This window comes from Nerophis lumbriciformis, linkage group LG14 (assembly GCF_033978685.3).
Source record: "Nerophis lumbriciformis linkage group LG14, RoL_Nlum_v2.1, whole genome shotgun sequence".
Lineage (NCBI taxonomy): Eukaryota > Metazoa > Chordata > Actinopteri > Syngnathiformes > Syngnathidae > Nerophis > Nerophis lumbriciformis.
This window is the reverse complement of record NC_084561.2, coordinates 8,421,324-8,438,823: the sequence shown is the minus strand read 5'-3', so window position 1 is coordinate 8,438,823 and position 17,500 is coordinate 8,421,324. Positions and strand designations below refer to the sequence as shown.

At 39.3% G+C, this 17,500-nt stretch overlaps 1 protein-coding gene across 1 annotated transcript in view; it reads left to right on the top strand.

Moving 5' to 3' along the window:
* The window catches only part of agbl4 (AGBL carboxypeptidase 4), a 1,010,561-nt gene that overhangs the window by 696,365 nt on the left and 296,696 nt on the right, over positions 1-17,500 (top strand). The gene's annotated exons all lie outside the window — the stretch shown is intronic.

Here is a 17,500-nt window from a genome sequence, read left to right as displayed (position 1 = left end):
TCAGATTGCCAGATGGAAAAGTGTGACTCATCAGTCTGGAGAACGAGTCTCCACTGCTCTAGAGTCCAGTGGCGACGTGCTTTACACCACTTTGCATTGGGCTTGGTGATGTATGGCTTAGATGCGGCTGCCCGGCCATGGAAACCCATTCCATGAAGCTTTCTGCGTACTGTACGTGGGATAATTAGTGAAGTTTGGAGCTCTGTAGCAACTGACTGTGCAGAAAGTCTTTGCACTATGCGCTTCAGCACCCACTGACCAATCTCTGTCAGTTTACATGGCCTACCACTTGGTGGCTGAGTTGCTGTTGTTCCCAAAAACTCTTCACTTTTCTTATAATAAAGTTGACTTTGGAATATTTAGGAGCGAGGAAATTTCACGACCGGATTTGTTGCACAGGTGGCATCCTATGACAGTTCCACGCTGGAAAACACTGAGAGCGGCCCATTCTTTCACAAATGTTTGTAGAAACAGTCTCCGTGCCTAAGTGCTTGATTTGATACATCGGGCCAAGTGATTAGGACACCTGAATCTCATCCTTTGGATGGGTGGCCAAATACTTTTGGCAATATAGTGCAGTGTTTTTCAACCTTTTTTTTCGAGCCAAGGCGCATTTTTTTCCATTGAAAAAATCCAAAGGCACACCACCAGCAGAAATCATTAAAAAATTAATTCAGTAGACAATAAAAAGTTGGATACTATAGCTCTTGTCTCAAAGTAGGTGTATTGTCACCGCCTGTCACATCACGCCGTGACTTGTTTTGAGTTTTTTGCTGTTTTCCCGTGCGCATACATTTAGTTCTTGTCTCGCGCTCCTATTTTGGTGGCTTTTCCTGTTTTGTTGGTATTTTCCTGTCGCAGTTTCATGTCTTCCCTTTGAGTGCTATTCCCCGCACCTGCTTTGTTTTAGCAATCAAGAATATTTCAGTTGTCGCTATCTTTTTTTGTGTGGACATTGTTGATTGTCATGTCATGTACGGATGTACTTTGTGGACGCCGTCTATGCTCCACAGTAAGTCTTTGCTGTCATCCAGCATTCTGTTTTTGTTTAATTTGTACTTTACATCACCGACACTCAACAATGGCACACTATTTGCAGATTATAATTACTGGTTTGCAAAAAATATTTTTTACCCAAATTGTTATGTTTGACTAAGGGGAGCTGACGACAACAGACACCAGGGAATTATGTACAATGATTTGCGAATAGTAATAGTCGGTAATAGTCAATATATACAAGCCTGCAGACAATCGGCAATCTGCACACATGGGACTGATGAGGGCGATCTGGATAAAGGACCAGGGGACCCAAGGATCAAGGTGGGAACTTAGTTTACCTCTTTGGATACCCTAAGGCTTATGCTCTCTCTCTCTCTGCGTTTTTCCCTCGTGTCGGACATCCTTGTTTGTTCTCCCGTAGTTCGCTTGGTGTACCTTCCTTCCCGAGTCTTAACCATTGTGCTCCCTTTTTGGACTGCCTTCCTCGATCCTCGACCCCCACTTTGGACTCGGACCTCTTGACGCTTCTCTCGCGCCCTGGATCATCTGCCTGTCCCTCGGACTGTCTTCCTGCCTTGTTCCCTCTCCTCGTTTCAACATCACGGTAACACACAACAATTAATTACACACATAGTCTTACACCACACACTCTTGTATTTTGGTCACACACTCCATTCTATAGTTTGGTAGTATTGTTTGTTATTATATATATATATATATATATATATATATATATATATATATATATATATATATATATATATATATATATATATATATATATATATATATCCATTCTATAGTTTGGTAGTATTGTTTGACCAAAATACAAGAGTGTGTGGTGTAAGACTATGTGTGTAATTAATTGTGTTGTGTGTTACCGTGATGTTGAAACGAGGAGAGGGAACAAGGCAGGAAGACAGTCCGAGGGGCAGGCAGATGATCCAGGGCGCGAGAGAGGCGTCAAGAGGTCCGAGTCCAAAGTGGGTGTCGAGGATCGAGGAAGGCAGTCCAAAAAGGGAGCACAATGGTTAAGACTCGGGAAGGAAGGTACACCAAGCGAACTACGGGAGAACAAACAAGGATGTCAGACACGAGGGAAAAACGCAGAGAGAGAGACAGCATAAGCCTTAGGGTATCCAAAGAGGTAAACTAAGTTCCCGCCTTGATCCTTGGGTCCACTGGTCCTTTATCCAGATCGCCCTCATCAGTCCCATGTGTGCATATTGCCGATTGTCTGCAGGCTTGTCATTGCGTGGGCAGCCAGGGGAGGAACTGTGACACTCAGTTGTAGGAGGGAAGCGGGTTCGAATCCGCGCCGTGACACAAATAGGTGAAACTGCATAATCTCCCACGGCACACCAGACTGTATCTCACGGCACACTAGAGTGCCGCGGCACAGTGGTTGAAAAACACTGATATAGTGTATATCACAAGTGTCCTTGAGCAAGACACTGACGCTGCAATTGCGATCTTCGCCGTCTCGAAATAGGCGAGGAAGAAGAGGGGAAAGTGCGATCAACATGTCCAACTTGTGGCGTGTTTGTGTGTTGTCGCCACACACACGGTGCATTTAGCAAATTGTGCCCACTGAATTCTGTCATGGATTTCTTGAAGGCTCCCTCCCTCCCCAGCCTTCACGTTGAGACAGATTATTTATTGCCTTCTGCGGCGGCGCCATTACTGTCCGACTTTGAAGACAAGGCGTTCTGTTATCTCTCCGACCGCCGCCCTCCTCGTTTGTTCCCGTCCTCGCACATCGAGCAGTCGCAGAAGACCAAGTGGAGTTTCTCGCTCCATTCAAAGTCCTCCTGTGAAATGATAGCGAGCTTCCCCCCCACTCCTAACCCTTGTGTAATGTTCATATTGTTGTTACTCAGCCAGCGTTTGTGGGTCTGATGGACCCGTTGCATTTTGTGGCTTTTAATACCTCACAATCAACACTTTTATGTTAAAATACTGAACAGATGTTTACTGTGGAGGATGCATATATGTTTCAGAGTTCTTTCTTTTTACATAGCCATGTTTAGAGGATCTAGTACTTTTCCTTTGTATATTCTACCAGTTTCTTTCGACATTTCAGATGCCTGGTTAATGTCTTCACCCTTGGAATGTGAAGACAACCCCCTCGTCTCTCTCCTTATCAGTGTTGCGAGGGGGGAGATGGGGGTTTTCTTTGTGTGCAAGGAGTGGGCTTTTCCGTTTGAATGTCAGATCAACTAGAGCAGGGGTCGGCAACCCAAAATGTTGAAAGAGCCATATTGGACCAAAAATACAACAAAAAAAATCTGTCTGGAGCCGCAAAAAATTAAAAGCCATATTACATACAGATAGTGTGTCATGAGATATAAATTGAATTAAGAGGACTTAAAGGAAACTAAATGACCCCAAATATAGCTACAAATGAGGCATTATGATGCAATAAGTACATATAGCTAGCCTAAATAGCATGTTAGCATCAATTAGCTTGCAGTCATGCAGTGACCAAATATGTCTGATTAGCACTCCAACAAGTCAATAACATCAACAAAACTCACCTTTCATGCACAACCTTAAAAGTTTGGTGGACAAAATGAGACAGAAAAAGAAGTGGCATAAAACACGTCCTAGAAAGTTATACATGTAAACAAACTACGGTGAGTTCAAGGACCGCCAAAATTAATTGGACAAAACGGCGCTCGCCAAATACTCGAATCAGTGAAGCATGTTTATTATAAACAGTGTGCTTTATAACAATTAGGGAGGTTTGTGTCATGTTTGTCCTCCTACAGAAACCATATTAAAACAAAAATAGATTGTTTTCCCCTCATCTTTTTCCATTTTTCATACATTTCTGAAAAAGCTCCAGAGAGCCACTAGGGCGGCGCTAAAGAGCCGATGCGGCTCTAGAGCCGCGGGTTGCCGACCCCTGAACTAGAGTAGCCGATATGAATGTATTGGTTAAGATGATCTCCTAAAGCTTTAGTAAAACTTGAAAATATTCCAATTCTGTCTTGACTGTCCTTCTTACTCAGCATATATGTCATCGAAAGAACTTGGGATTGACCAGTAACTTAGATTCCCTTGGACAAAGAACTGGTCTGACGCAACATTACCTTATCCCAATAAACATCTGTTCAGTATTTTAACATAAAAGTGTTTGATTGTGAGGCATTAAAAGCCGCAAAATGCAACGGGTCCATCAGACCCACAAACGCTGGCTGAGTAGCAACAATATGTACGTTGCACGGAACATTTCTCTGCCAGTTTCTGCATCCCACAGGGATTCTTCTTTTGTGTTTCTGCACCTGCGGTTCCCACACAAGGTTGCAACATTGTTTGTCAACACTGTCTGCTCTCATTTTCTCGCACATTTGACCCTCTGATGTTCTGTGTACCTACACTCTGTCCTCCTCCTGTCTAGGCCTGCTGTGTGTGTGTGTGTGTGTGTGTGTGGTACACAGAACATCAATTTCCACACTTCTATTAGCCCCAGGTCCAGTGGACCCGGATATCTTATATGTAGTAGAAATGTGTAGGGGGGTGTATGGTGTGTGGTCATTAAATATGTATTCTGATATATGTTCTCCTGCGATGAGGTGGTGACTTGTCCAGGGTGTACCCCGCCTTCCGCCCGATTGTAGCTGAGATAGGCTCCAGCGCCCCTGCGACCCCGAAGGGGATAAGCGGTAGAAAATGGATGGATGGATGGATATATGTTCTTCACAGAAAATGAGCCAAAGTCAGTGAGTCTCAGTTTGAAAAATGTATTAATCGTATCCTTTTTCTTTTAATAAAAAATTAAAACGGGTCCCACAGACCCGAACGCCACACAAGGGTGTAGCGGCGACCTGCCTCAATCGGCTCCTCTGGTGCCGTCTGCCTTTTAATTACAAACAATAAAAGGTGGCTGCGGCCCAACCCTAAAAAAAAGACAGCTGTTCCTTGTTCTTCAGGGGTGGCGATGTGCAAGGATGGCGGCGGGACAAAGCGTACGAGGACGCAGCCTCCTGCTCGGGGGAACATACAGAACCTGCGTCGATAGGAATCTTGGGAAGGCGGGGGGTTGAATTTCCGCTTGAATGACTCGGCTTTCAAGATGGAAAGCTGCGGAGATTGTTTCCACCGAGGCAGCGGAGGAAAGCAAGGGCTGAGCAGGAACACGGAAGAAAACAAGGAATAATCTGAAATCAACACTTATTATTATTATTATTACTATTACTATTATTATTATTATTCATCCATCCATCCATCCATTTTATACCGCATGTCCCTTTCTGGGTCGTTATTATTATTATTAATATTATTATTGTTATTATTATTATTATTATCATACCCCAAATGGCAGTATGTCTTTCATTGTGTACGCTAGGGCGACAAAACAATCGGTTTTCGAATAAGAACGCGATTCTTATGTGATGGACGGTGTGGCTTGGTTGGCAGAGTGGTCGTGCCAAAAAAACTTGAGGGTTCCTGGTTCGATCCCCAGCTTCCACCATCCACTGTGTCCTTGAGCAAGACACGTCACCCTTGCTCCTGATGGGTCGTGGTTAGGGCCTTGCATGGCAGCTCCCGCCATTAGTGAGTGAATGTGTGCGTGAATGGGTGAATGTGGAAATAGTGTCAAAGAGCTTTGAGTACCTTGAAGGTAGAAAAGCGCTATATAACTACCTATTAGAGATGCGCGGATAGGCAATTATTTAATCCGCAACCGCATCAGAAAGTCGCCAACCAACCTAACATTTGATCAGAACCGCACCAGCCCGCACCCACCCGTTGTTATATATCTAATATAGACGATGCAAGGCATTAGTGAGGTTATAAAGCTTTTGCCTGTTAAAGAAAGGAGACTGATCCAATGCAGCACAGACATTCGCGTGCCATGCTGTCACCACCCAGACGCACACCAGTGCGCAATCATATGGGAGCCGCGCTGAGCGCAACTCCAAGCGCGTCTCGCTGCCGGCGACGGCCGGGTATGGGCCCGACGCTCCAGCGCCATCCATTTTCAGGGCTAGTTGATTCGGCAGGTGGGTTGTTACACACTCTTTAGCGGGTTCCGACTTCCATGGCCACCGTCCTGCTCTCTATATCAACCAGGGTGAGCCCCACCCCTTTCGTGAGCGCACTGCGCGCAGAGTGACCCCTGTTACGCCCCCCCGGCAACAGGGGTGGCGGGCAGGTAAGCTGCGCGGGCGGAGCGCGCGGAGTGACCCCTGTTACGAGCCCCCGGCCACGGGGGTGGCGGGCAGGTAAGCTGCTTACCTGCTGCGCGTGACGCCGGCCGCGGCGAAGGCGGACGAGGCGGGGTGTCGGTGCGGTGGGCGCGGTGGTGACCCTGGACGTGCGTCGGGCCCTTCTCGCGGATCGCCTCAGCTACGGCTCCCGGTGGGGCCCTCTCGGGGGAAGGGGCCTCGGTCCCGGACCCCGGCGAGGCGTCCCTTCTCTGCTCCGTAAAAGTGTCCATCTCTTTTCTTCTTTTTTTTCTTCTGTTGAGGCATATGCTGCAGGTGCCTGCTCGTTTTTCGTATGTGGGTAACAACATTTAACTATGTATATATATTTCCGAATTGGTTTAACTGCCACCCGCCTGAATCTATTTAAAATCTAATTTTTTTTTATTTCAACCGCCCGACCCGACCCGCGGATAAAATCTTTTTTTTTTTTATTTCATCTGCCCGATCCGCGGATAATCCGCGGACTCCGCGGTTGTGCCCGCAAACCGCGCATCTCTACTACCTATATATACTATAGTATATAGCAGTGGTCCCCAACCTTTTTGTAACCGCGGACCGGTCAACACTTGAAAATTAGTTCCATGGACCGGGGGTGGGGGGGGATATGTTTTTTGTTTTGTTTTGTTTTCCTTAAAATAATACAATCATGTGTGCTTACGGACTGTATCCCTGCAGACTGGATTGATCTATATTGATATATCATGCAGGAACCAGAAACAACCCTTTTGTGCGAATGAGTGTGAATGGGGGAGGGAGATTTTTTTGGGTTGGTGCACTAATTGTAAGTGTATCTTGTGTTTTTTATGTTGATTTAATTAAAAAAAAAAAAAAATAAATAAATAAATAAATAAAAATAAAAAAAATTTATTTCTTGTGCGGCCCGGTACCGGTTGGGGACCACTGGTATATAGTATATATAGCATACATATAATACATATATACATACATTTCGGTACCGTAACATACCTAACGTACCGTAACATACTGTACATACATATATACATATAGTATATAGTACTATATAAGTATATGAGTAAAGTAATTTACCATTTATGTTAATCGATTCAAATAAAACAAAACATTATTTTTTGTATTTTTTTTTTTTGGGATACATTTTTATCAAGCAAAACCAGTTTTCTTTTAAGTATTATAGAAATTTGTCACACATGTTTATCTATTTTATGGAGGAATGTTCTTACCGTATTTTTCGGACTATAAGGCGCACTTAAAAATCATTTACCGTATTTTCCGCACTATAAGGCGCACCGAAAAACCTCCAATTTTCTCAAAAGCTGACAGTGCGCCTTATAATCCGGTGCGCCTTATATATGGACCAATATTGAGCCACAACAGGTCTCGCAACTACGGGATGCATATTGTAACCCCAGCCTCTACTGTAGCGTCTCTTCTATGCGCCTTATAATGTGGTGCGCCTTATATATGAACAAAGTTTTAAAATAGGCTGTTTATTGAAGGCGCGCCTTATAATCCGGTGCGCCTTATAGTGCGGAAAATACTGTAATTTTCTCAAAAATCGACAGCGCGCCTTATAACCCGGTGCGCATAATGTACGGAATAATTCTGGTTGTGCTTACCGACCGCGAAGCAATTTTCTTCGGTACATGGTGTAATGATAAGTGTGACCAGTAGATGGCAGTCAAACATAAGAGATACGTGTAGACTGCAATATGGTGGCAGAAAACAACACCAAAACTTTAAATGTTCCATTGAGAATATAGAACATTTCACTTGGCGCTTAAAAATCCGTCAAAATGTTTTTAGTACGACTTTGGTAAGCTATGAAGCCGCACCGCTTGAAGGATTGTCGGCGCATTAAACACACCAGTATTACTATGTTGTGTGTATAAGGACCGCCAAATGGCACTTATTAGCAGACATATTATCTGGTGTTTTGTTTCGCAATTTTATCGAAAAACCAACTTTTCTTACCTTCTGGTACCTGCTGATGTTTATTTGGGATCTGCATAAATCCAGAAAATTTTCGTGCATCCGCCTTTGTAGTCCGTACTCGATAAGCTTCTTCTTTTTCTCTATCTTCTTGTTATGGGACATTCATCCTCTGCTGTTGCCATTTCTAATATAAAGTAGTGTAAAGTTCTTACTTATATCTGTCAGTAAACTCACCACGAAAGCGCTAAAACATACCGGTGTAGTGACTTTACATTATTCACCCAAGGAACTTTAGTTATTAGAGAGTTCCGGTCGGATGGTTTTTCACGGGACACATTTCCGGTGTTGTTGTTGTTTCCGGATGAGGAGATGCTGCTCTTTTATTGATTGAAGTAAAGTCTGAATGTAATTAAAACTTTGACACTTCTTCCACTCCCGTCCTTGCACGCTACACCGCTACAACAAAGATGACGGGGAGAAGACGCTGTCGAAGGTTAGCCACGTAAATAAGACCGCCCACAAAACGGCGCATCCTGAAGCGACTGTCAGAAAGCGGCTTGAAGATGATCTGTAAAACATCATCTATGCAACATTTTGACCAAAGGACTACCATCACATGTTATGTAGACCACAAGGAAGTGTTTCACATTTAGAAATAAATCATAATAAAATGACTCCTTTAATGCGCCTTATAATCCGGTGCGCCCTATGGTCATCATGGATTTTGATAATTAGTGCCATCTCAGAAGTAGGCTAACTTTTCCTATGTTATCATCCTAACTTTAGCAAGGTAGCCTTCCATGCTAGCATTTTAGCTAATTTTAATAATTAAAACCTAAAATGAATGGGTTTTGAGACTTGCCTCAATCTTGCAAGTATGCTAACCGTTTCAAGTATGCTAACAGTTCCCGTTATCACGCGCTAACGTTAGCATGATAATGTTTTAACAATCATGGATTTTGATAATTAGTGCCATCTCAGAAGTAGGCTAACTTTTCCTATGTTATCATCCTAACTTTAGCAAGCTAGCCTTCCATGCTAGCATTTTAGCTAATTTTAATAATTAAAACCTAAAATTCATGGGTTTTGAGACTTGCCTCAATCTTGCAAGTATGCTAACCGCTCCAGGTATGCTAACTGCTCCCATTGTCACGAGCTAACGTTAGCATGCTAATGTTTTAACAATCATGGGTTTTGATAATTAGTGCCATCTTAGAAGTAGGCTAACTTTTCCTATGTTATCATCCTAACTTTAGCAAGCTAACGTTTCATGCTAGCATTTTAGCTCATTCTAATCATTTAAGCCTAAAATTCATGGGTTTTGAGACTTGTCTCAATCTTGCATGTATGCAAACCGTTCCAAGTATGCTATTACCAAGTATTACCATGAATTGATTAACGTGGACCCCGAATTGAACAAGTTGAAAAACTTATTGGGGTGTTACCATTTAGTGGTCAATTGTACAAAATATGTACTGTACTTTGCAATCTACTAATAAAAGTCTCAATCAATCAATCAATCAATCCAGGTATGCTAAGTGTTCCCATATCACGAGCTAACTTTAGCATGCTAATGTTTTAACAATCATGGATTTTGATAATTAGTGCCATCTCAGAAGTAAGCTAACTTTTCCCATGTTATCATCCTAACTTTAGCAAGCAAGCCTTCCATGCTAGCATTTTAGCACATTTTTATCATTTAAACCTAAAATTCATGGGTTTTGAGACTTGTCTCAATTTTTCAAGTATGCTAACCCTTCCAAATATGCTAACAGTTCCCATCATCACACGCTAACATTAGCATGCTAATGTTTTAACAATCATAGATTTTGATAATTAGTGCCATCTTAGAAGTAAGTTAACTTTTCCTCTGTTATCATCCTAACTTTAGCAAGGTTCGCAAAGCATTTTATAATTTTTTTTTATCATGTAAACCTAAAATTCATGGGTTTTGAGACTTGCCTCAATCTTGCAAGTATGCTAACCCTTCCTAGTATGCTAACAGTTGTCATTATCACGGGCTAACGTTAGCATGCTATTTTTTTAACCATCATGGATTTTGATAATTAGTGCCATCTTAGAAGTAGGCTAACTTTTCCTATGTTATCATCCTAACATTAGCAAAGTAGCCTCCCATGCTAGCATTTTAGCAAATTGTAATAATTTAAACCTAAAATTCATGGGTTTTGAGACTTGTCTCAATCTTGCAAGTATGCTAACCCTTCCAAGTATGCTAACAGTTACCGTTATCACATGCTAACGTTAGAAATCATGGATTGTGATAATTAGTGCCATCTTATTAATAGACTAACTTTTCCTATGTTATCATCCTAACTTTAGCAAGCTAACGTTTCATGCTAGCATTTAAGCTAATTCTAATCATTTAAGCCTAAAATGAATGGGTTTTGAGACTTGTCTCAATCTTGCAAGTATGCTAACCGTTTCAAGTATGCTAACTGTTCCCATTATCACGAGCTAATGTTAGCATGCTAATGTTTTAACAATCATAGATTTTGATAATTAGTGCCATCTTCGAAGTAAGTTAACTTTTCCTCTGTTATCATCCTAACTTTAGCAAGGTTCGCAAAGCATTTTATCATTTTTTGTATCATGTAAACCTAAAATTCATGGGTTTTGAGACTTGCCTCAATCTTGCAAGTATGCTAACCCTTCCTAGTATGCTAACAGTTGTCATTATCACGGGCTAACGTTAGCATGCTAATTTTTTAACAATCATGGATTTTGATAATTAGTGCCATCTTAGAAGTAGGCTAACTTTTCCTATGTTATCATCCTAACTTTAGCAAAGTAGCCTCCCATGCTAGCATTTTAGCAAATTGTAATAATTTAAACCTAAAACTCATGGGTTTTGAGACTTGTCTCAATCTTGCAAGTATGCTAACCCTTCCAAGTATGCTAACAGTTACCGTTATCACATGCTAACGTTAGAAATCATGGATTGTGATAATTAGTGCCATCTTATTAATAGACTAACTTTTCCTATGTTATCATCCTAACTTTAGCAAGCTAACGTTTCATGCTAGCATTTAAGCTAATTCTAATCATTTAAGCCTAAAATGAATGGGTTTTGAGACTTGCCTCAATCTTGCAAGTATGCTAACCGTTTCAAGTATGCTAACTGTTCCCATTATCACGAGCTAACATTAGCATGCTAATGTTTTAGCAATCATAGATTTTGATAATTAGTGCCATCTTAGAAGTAAGTTAACTTTTCCTCTGTTATCATCCTAACTTTAGCAAGGTTCGCAAAGCATTTTATCATTTTTTTGTATCATGTAAATCTAAAATTCATGGGTTTTGAGACTTGCCTCAATCTTGCAAGTTAGCTAACCCTTCCTAGTATGCTAACAGTTGTCATTATCACGGGCTAACGTTAGCATGCTAATTTTTTTAACAATCATGGATTTTGATAATTAGTGCCATCTTAGAAGTAAGCTAACTTTTCCTATGTTATCATCCTAACTTTAGCAAAGTAGCCTCCCATGCTAGCATTTTGGCAAATTTTAATAATTTAAACCTAAAATTCATGGGTTTTGAGACTTTTCTCAATCTTGCAAGTATGCTAACCCTTCCAAGTATGCTAACATATCACATGCTAACGTTAGCATGCTAATGTTTTAACAATCTTGGATTTTGATAATTAGTGCCATCTTATTAATAGACTAACTTTTCCTATGTTATCATCCTAACTTTAGCAAGCTAACGTTTCATGCTAGCATTTAAGCTAATTCTAATAATTTAAGCCTAAAATTCATGGGTTTTGAGACTTGTCTCAATCTTGCAAGTATGCTAACCGTTTCAAGTATGCTAACTGTTCCCATTATCACGAGCTAATGTTAGCATGCTAATGTTTTAACAATCATGGATTTTGATAATTAGGGCCATCTTAGAAATAGACTAACTTTTCCTATGTTATCATCCTAACTTTAGCAAGCTAACGTTTCATGCTAGCATTGAAACTAATTCTAATAATTTAAGCCTAAAATTAATGAGTTTTGAGACTTGTCTCAATCTTGCAAGTATGCTAACCCTTCCAAGTTTGCTTACAGTTGTCATTATCACGCGCTAACGTTCGCATGCTAATGTTTTATGCGAACGTTTTAGCTACAATCAACCTGGGCCGGAGGTTTGCAGCGCACACAGCTGGCCCATAACATTTCCGCGGGGAATTTTCTCGCATTATATTATGCTCGTTTTGGTGTGGTTTACGAGACTCACGTTCAGTCTCCTTGTGGCTAAATACGTAACAGAATGCCAAAGAACGAGGGTGGCAACAGAGGACGGAAAAGCAGGCGGTGTGATATTGAAAGTATTTGTCATCAAGCAATTATTTAAACCCCCTCCACACGCCCAAATGTTTGTTTGTTTTTGTTGACACGCTCGCCATTGTAAATATGCTAATTTCACGCAGCGTACACACAAGTGTCCGTGTGTTTCTTGCAAAAGAGAGAAGCTTAACGACTACAGAGGAGCCTGCCGCCCGTAGCGTCTTGATGCTCTTCCCCTGCTCCTTCCAAGAGGGAGGGATGTGACGGAGGCGGTAAATAGGCTGTGAACAGGCCGGAGCCCGCGAGATGATTTCTTTGTCGCCAGCAGTGTTGCTGAGCACTGCTGTGGAGCAAATCCTCCCAGAGAGCACTGATTGGATTTTTGTTCCACGGAGCCTTTTGTGTTCCCAGCATCCAGACTAGATAATGGGGGTTGATGCCACTCCGTCTCCCTGTTATGGCTGCCCGGATTGAGTTTTCGGACCTCTCTGTGCGTGTGTGTGTGTGTGTGTGTGTGTGTGTGTGTGTGTGTGTGTGTGTGTGTGTGTGTGTGTGTGTGTGTGTGTGTGTGTGTGTGTGTTCTTGTATGTCTAACCTTCTTGAGACATCAACAAGAAAAAGTAGCTTCCATATAAACAAGCCCCACATCTAATAGAGAATGTCTCATTTGCACCCCCTGGTGGTGAAATCTATCAAAATGAGGGTGGTCCCAAAAAGGAGGGATTTTTCAAATTGACTGTGTGTCGCTTTTAAAAGTGCTCCCCCCTCTGGTCAACATATAAAATGACAAGTATGTGTAAAAAAAATTAAGTGTTCCCCGACTGGTCAACATAGGAAATAAGTGTGTGTATAAATTTGTAGTGCTCCCCCTCTGGTCAACATGTGTAATAGCAAGTGTAAGAAATTTAAATGCGCCCCCTTTTGGCTAAAATTAATAAAATTAAAGAATAAAAATAAATGTATAAAAGAAGATACTGTAATAACTTGAAGTTTATAATGAAGATTAAAAACCAATTACAAACAAAAAAATTCAAAAATAAATACATTAAACCAAAGCAGTCTTTTTCTCACAATGTGTCGACGTTTTTTCTTATAAAATTGGGAACAATTTATCATATTCTTTCTGTTTCTGTAATATTACCATATTTTATTTTAAAATTATTACTTTTTTATTTTAAAATTATTACTTTTTAATGCAAAATGGCAACATTTGACATCAAATTCTGACTGTGTTCACAATTTTGCCAATTTTTGTTGTTCTTGTAAAATAGTGACATTTTTTGAGTAAAATTATGACTTTTGTAAAATCCTGATTATTATCATTATAATATTGCCAACATTTTAAAGTTTACTCGTAAAATTGTGACTTTTGTCGAGTAAAATTACTACTCGTTTCATAAAATTGCCAAAATATTAGGCTTGTCTTGTATAATGGCGACTGTTATTGAGTAAAATTCCTACTTTTATCATCATATTGCACAAATGTTCAGTTTTTCTTATACAATGTTCACTTTCGTTGAGTAAAATTGCGAATTTTATTATAATACTGCCAAAATTCTAAGTTTTTTTTATGAAATTGTTACCTTTTTCTTGTGAAATTTCAACTCATTTTTCACAACAAGCAATTTTATATTTGCATAGTATGTATATATTATTAATGTTGTAAATGCACATCTTTATACATCTAGAAAGGGTGGTCCTAAAGAGGTAGGCATTTTCCGTAGGTCTCAAGAAGGTAAGAAATACAAGAATGTGCGTGTGTGTGTGTGTGTGTGTGTGTGTGTGTGTGTGTGTGTGTGTGTGTGTGTGTGTGTGTGTGTGTGTGTGTGTGTGTGTGTGTGTGTGTGTTCTTGTATTTCTAACCTTCTTGAGACATCAACAAGAAAAAGTAGCTTCCATTAGAGGACCAGTGAACAAGCCCAACATCTAATAGAGAATGTCTCATTTGCACCCCCTGGTGGTGAAATCTATCAAAATGAGGGTGGTCCCAAAAAGGAGGGGTTTTTCAAATTGACTGTGTGTCGCTTTTAAAAGTGCTCCCCCCTCTGGTCAACATATAAAATGACAAGTATGTGTAAAAAAATGTAAGTGTTCCCCGACTGGTCAACATAGGAAATAAGTGTGTGTATAAATTTGTAGTGCTCCCCCTCTGGTCAACATGTGTAATAGCAAGTGTAAGAAATTTAAATGCGCCCCCTTTGGCTAAAATTAATTAAAAAAAAAAAAAGTGTAAAGGAACATACTGAATAAGTTGAAGTTTATAATGAAGATTAAAAACCAATAACAAACAAAAAAATTCAAAAATAAATACATTAAACAAAAGCAGTCTTTTTGTCACAATGTGTCGACGTTTTCTTATAAAATTGGGAACAATTTATCATATTCTTTCTGCTTCTGTAATATTACAATATGTTCTTGTAAAATTATTACTTTTTTTATTTTAAAATTATTACTTTTTTTATTTTAAAATTATTACTTTTTAATGCAAAATGGCAACATTTGACAAAATTCTGACTGTGTTCACAATTTTGCCAATTTCTGTTCTTGTAAAATAGTGACATTTTTTGAGTAAAATTATGACTTTTGTAAAATCCTGATTATTATCATTATAATATTGCCAACATTTTAAAGTTTACTCGTAAAATTGTGACTTTTGTCGAGTAAAATTACTACTCGTTTCATAAAATTGCCAAAATATTAGGCTTGTCTTGTATAATGGTGAATGTTTTTGAGTAAAATTCCTACTTTTATCATAATAATGCACAAATGTTCAGTTTTTCTTATACAATTTTCACTTTCGTTATTGTAAAATTGCGACTTTTATTATAATACTGCCAAAATTCTAAGTTTTTTTTATGAAATTGTGACCTTTTTCTTGTGAAATTTCAACTCATTTTTCACAACAAGCAATTTAATATTTGCATAGTATGTATATATTATTAATGTTGTAAATACACATCTTTATATATCTAGAAAGGCTGGTCCTAAAGAAGTAGGCATTTTCCGTAGGTCTCAAGGAGGTAAGAAATACAAGAATGTGTGCGTGCGTGCTTGCGCGCGTGTGTGTGTGTGTGTGTGTGTGTGTGTGTGTGTGTGTGTGTGTGTGTGTGTGTGTGTGTGTGTGTGTGTGTTCTTGTATTTCTAACCTTCTTGAGACATCAACAAGAAAAAGTAGCTTCCATATGAGGACCGGTGAACAAGCCCAACATCTAATAGAGAATGTCTCATTTGCACCCCCTGGTGGTGAAATCTATCAAAATGAGGGTGGTCCCAAAAAGGTGGGGTTTTTCAAATTGACCGTGTGTCGCTTTTAAAAGTGCTCCCCCCTCTGGTCAACATATAAAATGACAAGTATGTGTAAACAAATGTAAGTGTTCCCCGTTTGGTCAACATATGAAATAAGTGTGTGTATAAATTTGAAGTGTTCCCCCTCTGGTCAACATGTGTAATAACAAGTGTGTGTAAGAAATTGAAATGCGGCCCCTTTGGCTAAAATTAATAAAAATTAAAAAATTAAAAAATTAAAAAACATGTATAAAAGAACATACTGTAATAACTTGAAGTTTATAATGAAGATTAAAAACCAATTACATACAAAAAAATTCTAAAATAAATACATTAAACAAAAGCAGTCTTTTTGTCACAATGTGTCAACGTTTTTCTTTTAAAATTGGGAACAATTTATCATATTATTTCTGCTTCTGTAATATTACCATATTTTCTTGTAAAATTATTACTTTTTGTATGTAAAATTATTACTTTTTAATGCAAAATGGCAACATTTGACATAAAATTCTGACTGTGTTCACAACATTGCCAATTGTTGTTGTTCTTGTAAAATAGTGACATTTTTTGAGAAAAATTATGACTTTTGTAAAATCCTGATTATTATCATTATAATATTGCCAACATTTTAAAGTTTTCTCATAAAATTGTGACTTTTGTGGAATAAAATTATGACTCGTCTTGTATAATGGCAATTCTTATTGAGTAAAATTCCTACTTTTATCAGAATATTGCACAAATGTTAAGTTTTTCTTATAACATTTTGACTTGCATTGAGTAAAATTGCGACTTTTATTATAATACTGCCAAAATTCTAAGTTTTTTTAATGAAATTGTGACCTTTTTCTTTTGAAATTTCAACTCATTTTTCACAACAAGCAATTTAATATTTGCATAGTATGTATATATTATTAATGTTGTAAATACACATCTTTATATATCTAGATAGGCTGGTCCTAAAGAGGGAGGCATTTTCCATAGGTCTCAAGAAGGTAAGAAATACAAGAAATGTGTGTGTGTGTGTGTGTGTGTGTGTGTGTGTGTGTGTGTGTGTGTGTGTGTGTGTGTGTGTGTGTGTGTGTGTGTGTGTGTGTGTGTGTTCTTGTATTTCTCACCTTCTTGAGACATCAACAAGAAAAAGTAGCTTCCATATGAGGACCGGTGAACAAGCCCAACATCTAATACAGAATGTCTCATTTGCACCCCCTGGTGGTGAAATCTATCAAAATGAGGGTGGTCCCAAAAAGGTGGGGTTTTTCAAATTGACCGTGTGTCGCTTTTAAAAGTGCTCCCCCCTCTGGTCAACATATAAAATGACAAGTATGTGTAAAAAAATGTAAGTGTTCCCCGACTGGTCAACATAGGAAATAAGTGTGTGTATAAATTTGTAGTGCTCCCCCTCTGGTCAACATGTGTAATAGCAAGGGTAAGAAATTTAAATGTGCCCCCTTTGGCTAAAATTAATTAAAAAAAAAAAAAAAAAAAAAAAAAAAATGTGTAAAGGAACTGTCGGAGGCAGATATTTACATATATCCGAATTTAAGTGTTACTTCTTTTTATTTCATTGTCATATTACAAAACAGCTAGTGTTTTTCTTCCAAATGTGGTCTTTTGGTTGTCTGCAAAACTGTGTGCTTAACCTTGAATGAGGAATGTTAGAGAGAGCGATAATAAGCATTTGTTTTGGCTAGAGAGACATGACTGCCAGGGGGGGAGGAAGACAGACTTAAGAGGAGAGGGTTTTGGTCGAGGGGGCACAGACCATCATGGCGGCGCGATAGAATGTTCTATACTGGACTG